Here is a 16,172-nt window from a genome sequence, read left to right as displayed (position 1 = left end):
CCTCTACTCCCCTCCAAATAGGCCTGCCCTCTCTTAGTGACCCCTGACCTTAGTGACCTGGTGGTCCCGCCCCCTGACCTTAGTGATCCGGTGGCTCCACTCCTCCCCGGCGTTAGTGACCCTATTGGCTCCGCGCCCCGCGCCCCAGTGAAGTGGTTTCCTGCTTTGCGCAGAAACAGAGCAAAGGGAGCCCTGCGGGTAGGACGAGGACCCGAAGGCCCTTCAGAGCCACGGCGGGGGAAACTTGAGGTGCCTCTTAACTCCGTGGGCACCCGTGCCTCGGCCGCCTGCTCCATCCCTGCCGCCGGCGTCTGACACCTGCGGGCAATGCAGAGGGAACCTCGCATCTGCCACCGAAGAGCCTCCGAGAGCGCCTTCCAAGCCCGGAGCCACACGGGCTGCTGCTGAACACTGAGGAGGGACCGGGGGCGCATGCGCATGCCATTAGGGACGCGCCCGTCCTATGCGCGCCCCTGCCCAGCCATGGCTGAAGGCTGAAGTGAGTAGTCCTTTCTTTCCTTCCTTCTTCCTTTCTTTCTCTTCCTTCCTTCCTCTTTTTCTTTCTCTCTTTCTCTCCCTCCCTTCCTTTCTTTTTTCTTCCTTCCTTTCTTTTCTTCCTTTCTCTCTCTCTAAAAATAATACTGGGAATTAAACTCAGGGACTCCACACCGAGTAGCATCCATCCACAGCCCTTTTCATTTATTTTCCGAGTCTTGCTGAGTGACCCAGGCTGGGCTGAACTTGCCACCTTCCGGCCTCAGCCTTCCAAGTGCTGAGATTCGAGACGTGTGCACCACAGGGAGGCACATGAAGCCAGTATTTATTGCTCAGCAGTTTCGTTCAGCTATGCCAAAACTGGACCACTCTGACGAATCTTTTTTTTCCATTCCTGCCACGCCCATGTTTTCTGTCTTTCCTCACAAAGAAATTGCAGGCCAATCTCTATTTCTGAATTTACATACAGCTTCTGCTGTCCTATATCATTTCTTTCTGTCTCCGAGAAATAAGTTAATCTCAGGTTATTCATTATAATTTCCATTGGATTTTAGATTAATTTCTTAAAGTTTGTTAGTGGTCGGTCTCTCCCCCTCCTCTTCCCTCTCTTTTCCAGATAAGGTCTCCCTGAATAGTGCAGGCTGACCTTAGACGCACTGTGTATCCCATGCTAAGCTCTAACTTGTGATCCTCCTGCCTCAGCCACTTTCATTTAAACCTTATTCCCTCAAGCAACAAAATGCCCGTCCCCTCCCCCCAGTAATAGCAACAATGATTTGAAATTTTGAAGACTCTAGAAAAGCTTCTAGTTGAATGTTTTGATCTCAAACCATAATTATGATAATTGAATAGTCCTTTTCAGCCCTAACACCTAGCTGTATGAGGACTTTTATTATATACAAATTTGTGCTAAATATGCACATACACATAATGTATCTCAGTTCAGTACTTTTAAAACAGTTTATAATCTGAGAAACAAAAACTACTAAGGCTTGTCATCTGTAGGACATTAGGAAGGAGGGAGATGTGTGTTGACAGCTTGTTGTGCAAATGTGTACTGGGAAATGAATCCAGGGCCTTGGCACTGAGCTACATCCCCACTCCCTTTTTAAAAAATTTTGAAACAGGGTCTTGCTAAATTGCTCAGGCTGGGGTTTTAACTTTCAAGTCTCTTGTGTCAGGCTTCTAGAGTGCTGCTGTAATAGGCATGCGCTGCTATGCCTGTCTAGATTTGTGACTGTCATTTGTGACCCATTGAAACACTAATGTGTGCCTTGCTGATAGCAAATTGGGCTCCAATTTTTACAGTAGTGTGATTTTTAGAAATTGCTTTTCTTTAAAGTATAGCTCTTACAACCTCCAGTGTTTACTTTGCTAAGTAAAATATCCTTTTGTAATTCTCCAAAACTGACATTTTAAACATTTTAGGCAGCACTGCTTACCTTTTTTCTGTTTATTGAGCTTTTTTTGTCTTACTTGTCTTTTGTTTCACCAAACGGATCATTGTGTCCCTAAAAAAGTCTGTTGCCTAAAGGCTCTAGATTTCATTACTTCTTGAAAGTTTGTTTCGCAGTATTTTTTGGTTGAAATTCTTCCATTCTCTTGGTATGATAATGGGAATTTTTCACACCAATGTTTAGGGAACAGATGGCAGATAAGAAAGAAAACTACATTGAACTGTGGAATATTTCATTAACTTAAAAAAATTTAAGCCTGATACCTTTTTAAAATTTGGCATCAGTCTAACTGATAAATGACCAGTGCATTTTTCCCTGTCCTTCTGAATAAATTCTGAATAAATTGCATAATTTCTTTGAATGTTTAAGAATTTTGTTTTGTCAATTATATTGAAAAATACTTTACATAAGAAATTTTAAGTTTAGAGTTTATTGGGTTTTGACAAGTATATGTAGTCTTTTTAAACACTACTATAATAGTTTTCATCTTTTCAGAAGTCTGCTTCTGCCTTTGTCATCATTTCTACCCTGACCCCCGACCCCCTTGCCACTTCTTATCTGCTTTCTATCTCTGGCTAGCATTTCATATACGATAAGTGGAATCATGCACTGTAGACTTTTGTGTTTGGTGTCTTATTTGGCAAAGTGATTTTGAGACTCAGCCATTTTGTTACATGTTTCAGTATTGCTGAGTTCATCATATGGAAGCATGTTGAAACTGATTTCTGAAGCTTTGATGAAATGTGTCATACTTTTTGCAGCAAACTGATCGAACAAATAGATTTGAATATTTATTAAAGTAGACAGAGCTGTTTGCACATTTTATTCACCCTGCTACTTAGAAGACTCCAGTCTCACCTTTGAAAATGAAACCAGGGTGCCCAAGAATAAATAGGATGAGAAACAGAACTTGCTCTCAGTTGGTGAATGAGTAATAATTTATATTTCATTCAGCCAAACTTATTTTTTGATAGTCTTATTAGAAACATAAAATTATTTCATCTAAAAATTGCAATTATTTACCCCCAGTTGCCTTGTCAGGGTATAGCTGTAAGTGTATAAAGAATTTAATATTATATGTAATGCCATATTTTTCATAGAATATAGTTTATGGATTACAACAGCTATACTGAATATGGAATTTAAATTTTATGCTGTTTCTTAGAAGAGAAAGGCAGAGGTTAAATGTCCTATTTACCATCACAGAGAAGTAGAATAATCCAAGTTTGAACTTGGATATGACGGGCTGAGCTTTCATCTTCAAAACCACACCTATAAATTGAAGATACGATTTCTATTGAAGTCTGTGCTGGTGTGTGGGATATTGTGATGAACTGTTCCACAGCAGGTTTAAAATTTGTTTTTTACTTCCTGTCTTCCTCTAAAGTGTCAAGGGGTGTGCCATCCTTGGGTGGTTTTTGAAAATAACTTACTCATGTTCAATTTATAAATTCTTCAGAATTTTTGCACTGGTTGGGTAATTAAGGTATTTAATTAATAATAATTAATAGGTTCAGGGCAGTCTCAGCTCCCCAGAATGGCTATAATTCCCAATGTGAAAATGTGATCAGTGATTGCAATACACAAGATTGTCTAAAACTTGAAAGTATAAACTTAACAATAGTAAATTCTCTGGAAGCTCTCAAGGAAGGGAATGGTCTATTGTTTTCTAAATAAATGAGATGAAAATATTAGTTGCACATGCAAAATTGGAAGCTTCAGAATTGGGAATAATTGGTTTTCCACATCTGAGCCCTTAACATACACACCTTACAATATTATTGCTTCAGAAAATCAGATTGGAAGAGGATGTATCTGAATCTTTCAGGGTGTAGAATCTGGACATGGATATTTAATTTTTTTTTCTTTTTGGTACTGAGGACTGAACCCAGTGCCTTCACATAAAACTAAATCCCCAGCTCTTTTTTTGTGTGTGTGGTAACTTTTTATTTTTGTGGTAAGATCTCACTAAAGTTGGTAAGTCCCCCAGGCCGGACTCCAACATGTGATCCTCCTGTCTCAACTTCCCTCCCTGCCTCCAAGTGCTGGGTTTTATCAAGTTTGTTAATATACAGTTATTACTGTATTTTAATAACAATTTCATGTACACACTGTACATTAACCATGTAAAATATTAAATATTTTTATTAGAAACTTCTGTTTATTTTTTGGCTAAATTTATATGCTTATTAAAAAATTATTGTAGAATATTGGTCAGCCACTTGACTGTTACGGCAAAATAGAAGCTGGTAGTGTTAAACTTGAAGGCAAAACTCAAATCAATTAATTTTCATTTTGACAGTTACCAACACTGTAGAACATAGCAAGAGGAAGATGAAGAAGTATTCGCAGAAAGCTCCAAAGCAACCAATATTTACACCTGATTTGGAGACTCTCCATCACGTATGTAAAATACAGTTACTTGATTTTTACAAGATTCCCTTCAGGAAAATTGTTTATTAGTGTTTTGAACTTGTCTTGGCTATAATTTATAAGGGGAATTTTTATTAATCTTAGATATTTGTTGGGGGCTGGGGATTTAGCTCAGTGGTTCTGCTGCTGGCCTCTCAAGCACAAGGGCCCGAGTTCAATCCCCGGTACCAAAAGAAAAATAGATATTTGTTGTTTGTGAATAAACTTCAGATTATTTTGATGGAGATGTTAGTGTTATATATTGAGGTGCTATATAATTGGGGTGCTGTATTTCAGAGGTGTATCAAATCTGAAGGAGTTTATTATTTGTACTTAATTCCAGTAATAGGAAAAGTAGTTGTGAAGGCATTCCATTGTAGTTTGATTTTATTAGGAGGATCTTTGAAATTAAGCTTTGTAGTCATGATTTTTCTAGATAAAAGTAAGAGTTCTAGTTAAACTGTACTTGAGGAAACTTAGAAACAATTTAAAACAAAGGCTCCCTGCTCACCTTTTTCATAGATATTTTTTAAAAATAAAGAAGGATGGTATTTAAATTACTAATATAAATTTAATGAGCAAAGACAATTATGAAAAGTATTTTGTGGTCAAGAGAGGAAGGAAAAGTATTAATAGCTTTGTGAAGACAAGAGCAGTTAGGACAGAGATCACCGAAGAGTGCACAGAGTACCTTCCTGATGAGTGCTTTATATCTCCCTAGCATGTAAGGTAAGGCAAAAGTAATACTGTCCATAAAATAACTTGGTATCAAGCAATTCATAGAAAACATGCTATGGCTGTGTCTAGATGTCCTCCCAAAGCCTCATGTGGTCATAGGTGAGGCTTTTCAGAGGTGGCTGGATCAAGAGTGTGTGATTCTGGGATCAAGGGTGTGATGCTGGGATCAAGGGAGTGTGATTACTAAATTGGCCCCCTGATTGGCTTGGCATAATTCTGTGCTTGGATAATGGGAAGGCCCATCCTGGGTGTGAGGGCTACTCCCCCTGGATAGAATATAAGGGACAGAAAGAGGCCTGCTTGTTGCTTGCTGCTGCTTCTTCCCTACTTTACTGCTTTGCTGCTTTCTGCTTGCCATGAACTGGCCCTCCTCAGTGATGCATCTTTATGCCGCCCTGCCTTGGAGCCAGCCCACTGTGGACTGAAACCTCTACAAACTGTGAGCCAAATAAACCTTTCCTCCTTTAACTTTGTGTCAGGTATTTTGTCTCGGAAACGAGAAAAGTAACTTAGCTAAGATGTAAGTGGTATTCCCCTTGAGACATGTTAGAAATCAGAATCCAAGAATTTCCCCCCAGAGAATCCTGTGCAGTGGAGCTGGCAGCTGGTGACACCAAGAGCTTGCTGTCTGCTCGCTGACTAGGCCATCGGCGATCTGCACTTTGCTGTTTAATAATCAGACCTTTAAAGCTTAATTATAGTGGAGAACTTGAATAAGAGAAAATTGCTTTGGCCCTCAGTAACTGGTGGTCTAGTCCACAGTTGCTGAGCAAAAATGAGTGAGAATGCCCCTCCCTCAACCTGTGTTGCTTTATGAGAAAAATCTGCTAATTTCAAATGAGCCAAATTGCTAAATTCACAAATAATTTTGCTTTTGGTCCTTCAAAACATTCGTGGTTTTTAAAAAGTGGCTTTTTTTCTTTGAGTACAGAATTGAGTGGTACTAAAAAAAACATATTAAATTGGGAGGAGGGCTTTTTTGCTACCATTTGGCACATGTAGTAAACTCAGTCACTGTATTTTATCAAAATGGTTCAGATCTTATGGGGTTTTCTTCATTTATATACTGCTGGCACATAATAGTTGTATAATAAATATACATGACTTTCTCATTTAATTGAATTTTGGATTAATGAAGTCACAGGCCATATTTTATCACACATCCTCCTGTCCCCTTTCCATATGATCAGTTGATAACACTAATATGAATCACCAGAAATGCACCCAAAACCAGGCTGTATTTTTATAGTGATATAGTGCTTTTCAGTTAGCATCAGAGGAATCTTGTGATTTTGTAAATATAAAATGTAAAGACCTTGTGAGATTTGGAAAATAAAAGGGGATTATTAACATTTCAGAAGTGTTTTCTAAAACTGAATTTTTCAAGAGACTACCTTGGAGAGCCAGGGATTTAGCTCAGTGGTCCCGAGTTCGATCCCCAGTACTAAAAAAAAAAAAAAGACCACCATGGAGCAGTAGTTGTATAGATTGTAAACTGATGTTATATAAAAAAAGTTTTATAGACCTTATATCTTGAGGAAAATGTTGGGCTAATATTTAGTTTCTTTACTCAATTTATCAACATTTTAATTTTGTACCATAGAGCCTTCCCCTCCCAATTTTGCCCACCTTCGATGCCTCTGAAAATCCTACAAATTTGGGATGCCTTTGAAACTTTGTAAATTTTTAAAACTTTTAGATCACTTTAAAGTAAATGAATTTAATACTATCAAACTGGTCATTTGTTCTCCAGCTTCACAATTGTATAAAATTGCTGGTTTATGTGATGGGCTATCCCACTAAATTATCATACCTTGTCATGGTTAAGTAATAAGAAACAGTATACCACAGAGGGGAGTGCCTTACTAAATGTAGGGGGTAAATTTCAGTAGCTCCCACTTATTGAGCATGAATTGAATAGTAGGCACTGTATTATACATTATCTGACTTAGTTCCTTATACAAACCTCTCAAGATATATTATGGTCTTTTTAGAGTCAAGGAAAACAGATAAATTATTTTTCCAAGAGACACAGTACTCATAAGTGGCAGAACCATCATTTGGGACCCAGGTCTGTCTCATTTCAGAGGCCTTGCTTTAACCACAAAGCTACCTACCTCTCTTAGGTGGCCCAATGCAGTCTAATTTACTGTAGAATCATGGTACCTGGTATTAACTAGTAGAATATACAACTTTTTAAAAGTGCGTACTTTTTTCCTCACTACTCCTTCTTGGCATGTGTGACATCCCTCCCTCCCTCCCTCCCTCTCACTCTCTCTCTCTCTCTCTCTCTCTCTCTCTCTCTCTCTGATAGATTTTTTTTTTCTGGTACTGGGGAATCAAACTTAGAACCTTGTGTTGTCAAGGCATTCGAAGCGCCAAGGCCAAGCTAAACCCCAGGCCTAAATCACTGCTAATATAATAGAGCAATGATATTGTGATTAAAATTACAGTGGTACCTCAGTTCATCAACTTAATTCTTTCCATGATTCTGGTCACAAACTGAACTGGATGAGAACCAAATCAAATTTTCCCATAAGGTCAACATTGAACCTAACTATGGAATTCCATTGCCTGCCTGAGGCAATGACGATAATAATTCATTTTGCAATGAATTATCTCAAAGCCTGAATAAGGATGATCAAGAAAGGTTGCCCTTTAGTCCAGTTCCTTCCTCGTCCAACTTTTCAGTGTTGGCCCTCTACCATGTGTGTTCTCCTTTTTGCCGCTTAACGTGCTGTCTACCATTGGATGAATCTGAAACTGGGATCTGTGCACACAGAGGACAACTGTATATCTTTCCTTTGGAGATGGGATGTCACTGGCCTTGAGCTCCTGGGCTAGAGATCATCCTGCCTCCTCCTTGCTGGTCCACTCTCTAAACATAAGCTCCATGTCTGCACTTCCTCAGCCTGCTCCCTTTGTAACTTCTGCTGGCTTGACAATGACTGTTGCCCCCCCCCCCCAGGTGCTGAGCCTCGCTGTTTGTCTCCTCTGTTTCTGCCCTGGTGAGCCCTGCATACATCATGGAGCCCAGCTGTAACTCACGACCACCTCTCACATTACACAGGTCCATGTGTAACGACCATGTGTAGCTGTGGCATCAGTTTCATCCCTTCGTAAGTTCCTTATCCAAGAAGGATGAAGAATAACATTGTCTGCATTCCCGTTGGTCACTGAAGGCCCTTTATACTCTATATTCTTCCCTTTATAAACATATTTTTCCCCTGAACCGTGCTTTTTAGGCTTGGGATAACATGGTCTGATTACAAACACTTCAGGTTCATTTTCTCTTCCCATTTCTCCTCTTTCAGTGCCCTTTGCTTGACTTTGACTTGTTTCTTGTTTCCTCATATTTATCTTGGCCACCTCTCAATAGTGATTCAGTAGTACCTAATATGTAATATTTAATTTTTATTAATTCTTCTAATTGGTCCGTAGAAATTTAAACTGAGTGAACCTATCTGGAGTGAATTCTCCTTCTTCCCCATAACATATGTTAAGGATATGAATGGAATTTAAAACCATTCATCACTGTGAAGAGTCAGGAGTAGAGAAGTCTTTTCAAAGCTGGAAAAATAATAGGTGAGGATGCAAGGCAGGGAAGTATAGCAGAATGTGAGGATACAGGAGGTTGTGAGGAAAAACAAAATCATCACCAGCGGGATGAACTGTGTTAGAGAAAGAGGTCAGTCCAGGTGCTGGGGTGCAGGATGTTAGGAGCCTGTCAAGTTAAGGACTGTAATTAAAGACCCTGCAAAGGAGTGCGGCCTTATTCTCTGCCTCCGCCCCCTCTGTTAACTAGAACAGATTTAAGAAGAATCAGTTTCTCAATTTCAAAAAACTTTGTTTTATCCTACCATGAAAATTTGACGTCATTTCTAAGCACTGGGTTAAGTGCCTCCTTAATATAATTTGATTGTTGCTTTTTCCTTAGCAGTGTACAAAATCAGTACCAGTGCTAATTATAGGGTTATGCCCCTTTTGGGTGAAGAGTACCGTTCTCTTTTATCTGATCTTTATTTTGTCTATTATGACACTTGTATTTCCTGAGGTGAAATAAACTTATCTCTTTGGGAGGGTTTCCACTGTGCTTGCTTGCAGAGAGGCCTGACAGGAAGCAGTGTCCTATTGTTTTATTCAAGGACAAGGTCATCTTGCTTGGCTTTGGACCAAGAAACCCTGGCAACAAATAATAAATCTTTTAGTCCTATTAGGAAGGAAGTATATTTAGAAACTTGCCAAAGCCTTGCACAGACTGCTTCTACAGACTGCTTATGTGTGCAAGACCGAAAAAGCTCCACCTCGTTGTAAGCCACATTACAGTAAGATTGTTGCTTTTAGCCGAAAGAAGTGTGCATTACATCCTTACTTTTAAATATTGCTTTAACGTGATTTGTTGAAAATGAACCAGCAAAAAATAAAATCAGGAGTAGTGAAAAAGAAAATGCTCAAAAGTTGTCATTAGAAGCTTTGTTTTTTTCCGGCTTTAACCATTTAACCACATAAGATCATGAATCATAGTTTTCTTTCTCTCTCATTTTAAGTATCATATTTTACATGCTGGAAGTATTGGTATTTAATTTATGCCAAAATAAATGCTCTGTAATGTTTGGTCTTGTAGGTATAATTAGCCCTTAAATGTAACCTGGCATTTCCTTGGCTCATGTCCTTCATTTCAGATCTGACCTAACTGTAAATTGTTTCATTTAGATAATCTATTAAGAATTTTTCCAGGGAGTAGTGTGTGGCTCAGCGAGTACACATTTGGCATGCACTTCAAAAAACTAACAACAATAAAACTTGCTACTGATAGTTCTGTAGCAATCCTTGTAAACTTTTTCAAACTACTCCAATCCAGGGAGAAAGGAACCCTTCTCCATTGTTGGTGGAAGTACAGACTGCTGCAACCACTGTGGAAATCAGTATGGAGATACCTCAAAGAACTAGGGCTAGAGGGCCCATTTGACCCAGCTATTCCCCTGCTGGGGATCTTCCCAAAAGAATTAAAAGAATCATACCATATAGATATATGTGCACACATGTTTATAGCAGCACAGTTGGTAAGAGCTAAAACTTGGAAACAGCCCAAGTGCCCATCTCCTGGAAACTGGATAAAGAAGATGTGGTTTTTTTAATAAATGGATTACTACTCAGCCATAAAGGATGTGAAACTAGAGACATTTATAGCTAAATGGATGCATATTGAGGCCATACTCTTAAGTGAAATAAGTAGGACACACATGTGTAAATACCAAATAGTTTCTCTGGTGTGAGAAACTGAAAGTGTAAATAAGGATTAAAATGATTAAAATGAATAATTGATAATTTGAAATAGGAAGAAAAGGTCCAAAGGGGTAGGGATGGTGGGAGGGGAAGGGGAAAGGGAAGAAGGGAAAGGAAAAATTATGAGAAAAGGAAAAAATGGAAAGAAAGTTTTTGTAAATAGGGAAGGGTGGACAGGTAATGGGGAAAAAACAAAAACCAAGATACATCATGTACAGGTACAAGCACCCAATGATAAATGTAAACCTATTGTATACCTAAACTGTACCAATAAAAGAATTTAAGCAAAAAAAAAGAAAACTACTCCTATTCAAATTTATCATTATTGATAGTTTTTATTTGGAGCATGGTTTGGTTATGAGCGTCTTAGAAAATACTTAAAAATAAAATGAATAGATATATTGATATACTTATAACTGTGTGAATATATGTGTGTATGTATAAAAATAGAGACGTGTGTGTATAATTTAAATTCAAGTTTGTAAATGTGTCCTCGGGGTCACTACTGATTTTCTTGTTCTGGGATCCGTGCTCTTTGACTACCTCTTTTCCTTCATCATTAAGAAGGGGTTTTTAGCTCTAGCCAGTGATCCACCTTGTAATTCCAGCACCCTGGGAGGCTGAGTTCAAGCCCAGACTGGGCTTTTAACAACTAAATGAGACCCTGGATCAAAATTTAAAAAGGACTGGGCGTGTTGCTCAGTGCACTGGTCCTGGGTTCAATCCCCAGTAACCACCTCACCCCACCTCACAAACAAGTGATCCTTATTTTCAGAGACATGACACATGCTTGTGATTATTTCCATTTCCAATACAAACATGTGGTGCCTTTGACTTGGTCTTAGGTGTTATTCCGAATGGGCTAATTAGAATACTGCCTAAGTTTTGGAATATAGATCACAAAGCTAGTATAAAACTATATGAGACTATGAACACACATTTGCTACTTACTGTTTAGAGTACTCTTGATGCAACAGAGCATGCTCACAAGTGACTGCATCACACATGTAGTTATGTATGTAGTTATGTCAAATTCTCTTTCATATACATATGTCTAAACCCCATGTGTGTATACGATACCTACATTCTTTTTTTTTTTTTTTGGTACCAGAGATCGAACTCGGGTCCTTGTGCTTGCACAGCAGGCGGCGAAACCACTGAGCTAAATCCCCGGCCCTACATTCTTGTTTAATTGCACAGGCTGTGGTCAGTTCACATCTGCTTAACTTTTCAGCCATCACCTGTCTGTGTTTCTTTTACATGGGTAAGCTGCTATGTAAATATTCTGCATATGCTATGCTTCTGTCCTCCTCATTCCATGTTAATATAATATACCAGATCCTCTTTTCTAACTTACACTACATGTTCTTCTTAGAAGGAAAGATATCTTGGACATGGGTTAGCCTTACATTTATTGACTGACAAAGTGACTGAAAAAATTCCTTTACAGGTACTAAGATTATATTCTGCAGTGAACACTACAGAGAGAGATACATTATTTGTTTCATAATACTGACTTGGCTTGATACATAACCTCCCCTCACTTCATGTAATCTATATTATGTGTTCGTAGTTCATGTATAGGTATATGTCTTGTGTAAATATGTTAGCCATAATCTGATTTCTAATGTAGGTACATAGAGTAAGTTAAAATTATGCTTAATTTATTTTATTAGTAGATTAATTTGGGGAAATGTATGCCCTATATCATGTGGCAACTATTTTCCTTAAGGCTGTTAGAGATCTTAACAATAAAGATTACAGTGGTCACCTTATTATGAGTTCTTTTCTTTCCTTTTTTATTTTCAGTGCTTAGGAAGGAACCCAGGTCCCCATCATGCTAGACAAATGCTCTGCCACTGAGCTACACTTCCCCAGAGTTGTTTTTTAATAGGTCAGTGTTTCACTAATTTTTCTTTAAATGCCAGAATACAATATCACAGCAGAATAAAAGACAATGAAACATAATTTTAAAAGCTGTGGAGTTGGGCTTTTTATTCCCTCTCTTCTTCCCCTGTCTCCCAAAGGGAATAAACCAGATATTTTTTATCTTTGAAGTATTTTTTTAATAAGTGGAAGCACTCTGTGTGATTTTTCTCAGCAGTTAAGAAATATTTGGAGTTACGTGAGAACATTGTGGCACGTAGTTTTTATGGGTGTTAGGGAACTGATAGCACTGTACCTTTCATTATAGGAGAAAGAAGATCCCCTAGAGTTCTCTGCCAGTAAAGACTCCAAAGGATTACCTCATCATGGCCCACAGTGGTGGGGCTACGGGGCCAGGGTAAAGATTGGCAGGAGTTGAATGATGAGTCCAGTTTACACCCAGGTTCTCAGTGATTGAGAATGTGAAGGATGAAATGAACTTTTTCTTTATGGCTAATTAATTTTACAACTTTTTCTTCAACGGTGTACTTTTGTTCCTTTAAATGTTAATTAAATATGAACGTATAATGCTTCTTATTTGTTACTGAAATTAATAGCACTTGTGGAAATAATAAAACACTGCAATAATCCTACTTTAGGTATTACATTTATCTGCCTAAATATAAAATAATTTGAAACTATTTCATTTAGCTAAGATGTAACTATTTCATTTGGCAAAAAACAGGAGAAGAATTTGTATTCCACTGTCTAGATAAAACCATCGTTAATATTTTGGTATAGGTCCGTATGTAATTGTTTTTTATTTTATACTACATAGAGTATAAGATCTTTCCCCCCAAAATATGTATAGAAGATATATTTAAGGACAACTGATTTAAAAAGTACTGTATAACTATGATGAAGCTTCTGTCTTCTTTTAGTTTTAAAGTTTGCCATATATTATATATTCACATATAGCATTTATTTATATTATATATATCTTAAATTTAGAGAAAAATTTAGTTAGTGAAGAACTTCATTTAACATTAGAATTCTATCCTACATATGGGAAAGATCATAATAAAGCTTAGTATATGTCTTAAGTTTCTTTTCTCATCACTGAGACACAATATCTGATACCCACAGTTAAAAGAGGAAAGGTTTGTTTCAGCTCACAGTTTATAGAGGTTTCAGTCCATAGTCAGCTCCAAGGCAAGGTTGCAATGGCAGAGGGGCATCACAGAGGAGAAACAGTCCATAGTATGGCAGGCAGAAGGCAGCAAAGCAGGAAAGCAGAAGCCACCCTTTCCCTTTTATCTCATCCAGGCTAGAAGCCTTTTGGGTGGTGCCACCACACCCAGCGTGGACCTTTCCATTATCCACACCCAGAACTATGACAAATCAATTAGTGGACTAATCCAGTGCCACAAACCCTTAATCACAGTATCACATTCCCTAGATCCAGCCACTTCTGAAAAACACTACCTATGAGTGCATGAGGGTTTGGGGGGACAGCTAGACACAAGCCATAACACTATATTTATACTGTTGTGTTTTTCTCAAAGTTCAGGCAAAAATTTAAGACAGGGGAAGTGAATAAATGTCAAAATAAAGGAAGTAAAACTACATACCCAAGCTAAAGAAAACATGCATGTAAGTGACAACATTCCTTTTCCCTTTCCCTTGTATATCAAGAGCCTTTATCTCCAGGAGTTTTTAGTGTGTTCATTGGGCACAGTGCCAGATTTCTTTACCTTTCCTTATGCTTTGTCTTATTTCCACCCTGGAAAAAAAGTAACAACTTGACAGAAATAAGAGTGAAAGCATGTCCCTGTTGAACAACAAACTTCACAAAAATTGACAGTAATGATACTAAATGAAAACTTCCTTTTGCTTTAGGAAAAGAAATACCAGTAACTTTAAATGTTCTTTAGTCTTTTCTCAAGAAAAGGCTACGTAAATGCTTTGCTTTGATAGAAGAGAACATAGATTAGATTATAGTTCTCACTAAATACAAGTTTCTTCCTGGCTAGCTGAAGACAATTTCAAAAATTAACCTTTTGCAGTACTTACTAAATGTTGCCCTCATCAGAAAAGAAAGAAATTATCTTGATAGTTAACACACATAGCTTAAGGACACATTTTTAGCTTGGTATGGTGGCACATGCCTGTAATCACAACATACGGGGAGGTTACCTTGTCACCATTTCAGGCTGGGGCTGTTCACTTGAGATTCAGGCAGCCCAAAGAAGGAATGCAGAGCTGTGGGCACTGTTAAACATCTTTTATTCTCAGCTACCACCAGCCACTGCCCAGTTGCCCACTTGCCCTATCTGTCCAGCCGCTCTGCCCCTGTACACACACAACAGTTCTTCACCCCTAGCCAGCCCGTTCTTGCTGCAGTCCACAGCTTCTTAGTCTCCTGCCAGCCCTCATGGCAGTCTAGATTTATACCAAAATATACAGTACTGGCTATGTGCCAGTAACAACCTTGTAAGTTACTTACAGTGAGACGGACAAGGTGTGCCTGTGCCGAAATCTTGCTGACTTGGACTTAATGGCTACTGGAAATCACCCCCTCCACACACATACAGCATGAACCAACGTGTAGCCATCTTAGACTTCATTTTTCCCCACACTGAGGAAGGAGGCTCATGAGTTTGAGTACCCCCAAGGGCAACTTTGGGAGACCTTGTCTCAAAATAAGGGCTAAGAGTCCAGCAGTGGTGGTGCATACCTGTAATCCCAGCACTCAGGAGGCTGAGGCAGGAATATTGCTTCAAGTGCAAGGCCAGCCTGGGCTACATAGCAAGACCCTGTCTCAAAAAAAAAGAAAGAAAGAAAGAAGAAAGAAAAGGGCTAGTAATGTAACTCAGAGGTAGTGTATCCCTGGATTTGATGCCAGGTACTGCTGAGAGAGAGAGAGAAAATGAATGAATAAGAATGATGCTTTTACAAAAGAACTCTCTTTTGACTATGGAACAGTGGTTTGAAATCATTGTAAAAAATGAATTATATATAAAGATGAAACAGTACAAAACATTCTATTACTATTCTTTTAACAGAGGAAGTTTCTTTTTGTTTTTTTGAAATTATACGTCCTACTTAAATGCTTTGTGAGAAGGCAGTAATGAAACAACACGTTTTGTTGAATATTGAACATTTTCTTAAGAGCTCTACAAAAGAAGGAAATACGGTTTGAAAATTTTGCATGTGGTAAGAGTAGCTGGGGCTGGGGATTCAGCTCAGTGGTTTCGCCGCCTGCTGCGCAAGCGCAAGGACCCAAGTTCAATCCCCGGTACCAAAAAAAAAAAAAAAAATGAGTACTACATATTTAAGTGTTGGGTGAGAGAGGTAGGGACAAAAAATGCATAACAATCTACTGCAGGAATATCACATGCAGTTTGAGAAGTACACAAAGAAGGGAATCAGTCTTGAGATGTAGCACAAATAAGGGCAGGATACGAGCACGATGTGAAGAAAATAAAAGAAATGGGGGGATTTCTTCAAGTCCAAAGGGGCAAACTAACACACTGAATGGGATGGGTCCTTGTGTGGTTGATGAGGGCATGCAGGTCAGAGTGGCTTGTCGGGAGCAATGCTACATAATTTTAGGGTAAAATCGTTTGGTTAGCCTAGTTCTCCTGCCTACAGCCCAGCTATGGAATTCTGAGACATAACTCCATTTTGGCCTCCGGTCACAACTGAGACCTCAACGATCCAGTGATGTTGTGACTCTCCAGGACAAGAAACATCCTGGGAGCTGAAAAGTCCTGGGAGGAACAAACATCTACTCAGTTCCTCCTTGTTCTTGGATTGTTACATCTTATTTACGCAGGATGTACTGAACTCTCTGCAAGTCATTTGTTACATTTGTTTCTCCCAATGTACTGAATAAAAGGTGTGGTAAGCTGGGGT

General features: G+C 38.7%; 1 long non-coding RNA gene across 2 annotated transcripts; it reads left to right on the top strand.

Moving 5' to 3' along the window:
- The first annotated feature begins 151 nt into the window (after positions 1-151).
- Positions 152-15,184, top strand: LOC147821417 (uncharacterized). Of its 2 annotated transcripts, none has more exons than XR_015447020.1 (3): positions 152-499; positions 4,255-4,355; positions 12,583-15,184. It is a non-coding gene; the product is annotated as an uncharacterized LOC147821417 (long non-coding RNA). The 2 variants fall into 2 exon arrangements; XR_015447021.1 differs by lacking the exon at positions 12,583-15,184 and adding an exon at positions 8,071-11,725.
- Positions 15,185-16,172: the final 988 nt, after the last annotated feature.

Source organism: Heterocephalus glaber, unplaced genomic scaffold (genome assembly GCF_053883595.1).
Source record: "Heterocephalus glaber isolate CG9 unplaced genomic scaffold, H.glaber_assembly_v1.0 deba00001737, whole genome shotgun sequence".
Lineage (NCBI taxonomy): Eukaryota > Metazoa > Chordata > Mammalia > Rodentia > Bathyergidae > Heterocephalus > Heterocephalus glaber.
Note: the sequence above shows the minus strand (reverse complement) of the source record. Positions and strands in the feature narration are given on the sequence as shown.